Source organism: Phalaenopsis equestris, unplaced genomic scaffold (genome assembly GCF_001263595.1).
Source record: "Phalaenopsis equestris unplaced genomic scaffold, ASM126359v1 Scaffold233197, whole genome shotgun sequence".
Lineage (NCBI taxonomy): Eukaryota > Viridiplantae > Streptophyta > Magnoliopsida > Asparagales > Orchidaceae > Phalaenopsis > Phalaenopsis equestris.
Window position 1 is genome coordinate 1,034 of NW_018251150.1, and position 1,569 is coordinate 2,602.

The following is a 1,569-nucleotide window of genomic DNA, read 5'->3' on the forward strand; positions in this document are numbered from 1 at the left end:
TTCAAAAGTTATATCCCTAAGTCTAGGATCATTTAATTTTTATAAACTTCCAAATTTTAATAATTTTGAAATTTATTAATCTTAATTAAGAAAGTGAAATTGGTTTCTACCAATTAACCCCTTTGTGTTTCAAGCATCAAATAAATTGATTAAGATCAGAGGTTACCCGTTCCACTCCTTGACTTAAGCCTAAATGTTAATTAAGGCAAGATTTCCAAAATTACACATTTGCCCATAAGACTCTAACACCTCATAATTTGTCAAATTCAATTCAAATGACTTTTAGAGGTTACATATTTTCCCTCCTTGACTTAAGCCTAAATGTTAATTAAGGCTAAATTTCAAAAATTACACATTTGCCCTTAAGGCTCTAATCACTTCATAATTTATCAAATTCAACTCAAATGAATTTGAAATTTTTATCCTACATCATTCATGGGTCAATTAAGATATCAGAGGAGAAAATGTGATTTTTCAGAATTTATTTACTTTATATAATTATTTTCATGCAAAAATAGGATTTTTCAAAGAAAATTCCCAACTTGACCAAGGTAAACTCTAATCCTTTGAGATTTTTACTGGAGGTAGACCTAGGCTAGAAAAGCCTTTGGACCTAATTTCATGATTTTTTGAATTCTCTGTGATTTATCAGAATTAATTTAAGTTTTAGGTTTTATAATAAAAATAAAATATTTTAAATGATGAAAATTAAGTTTTATATTTTTAAAAAATCTCCCTAAGGTTAGAGAACCCAAATGAACAACTTTCATATTTTATTTATTTTTCTTTGATTTATTGGAATTATTTTAGTGGAAAGCTCATTTGTAGCCTTTAAAAAATTATTTTTAAGCTTTGAAATTCAATATCTTTATTTGGAAAATTATAAAAAATGTTCCAATCGTTCCTAAGTAATTAGGAAGAAATTTAGAATATTTCCATGAGTTTTATTATTTTTGTGATTTTTATGAATTTTTAATTATTTTAAATACTTAAAATAGGCTAAAAAATCAAATTTTTATCTTAAATATCATTTTATTTTTAGAAAATACCCCTGATCACAGAGAACTCGAAAGACTAAGTTTCATAATCTTTTGAGTTATGTCTTGATTCTTAGAAAATCATTTAAGTGTTAAGAGTGATATTTATCTTTAAAAATCAATTTAAGTTATCAAATTAACTCAAAATTATTTGAAATTTTTATGATGAGTTCTCTGGATCATAAATCACAGTGGAGATGAAAAATTAATTCATTTAAATGTTTCAATTTTCCAAAATTAATTATCTTAATGATTTAGTGCTTGTAAAATTTAACGACATTTTAAATGACTTGACCCATGAAATTATTTTCAAAGGTTTCCCTAGTCAAGGTGGACCTTCCAAAATTTTCTAAGGATTTTATAATCAATATGCTAATTTCCATGGTTATTTCAAGGAAATGATGTGAAATAACTTGAAAAATATGGATCCCTATATAGGAACCTCCTCTAAATTTGAAAAAATCAGAGAATATTTTCCTTTACAGAGGCTACAACATGTCAAAATTTCAAGCTAAGGTGATGTGTCAATATG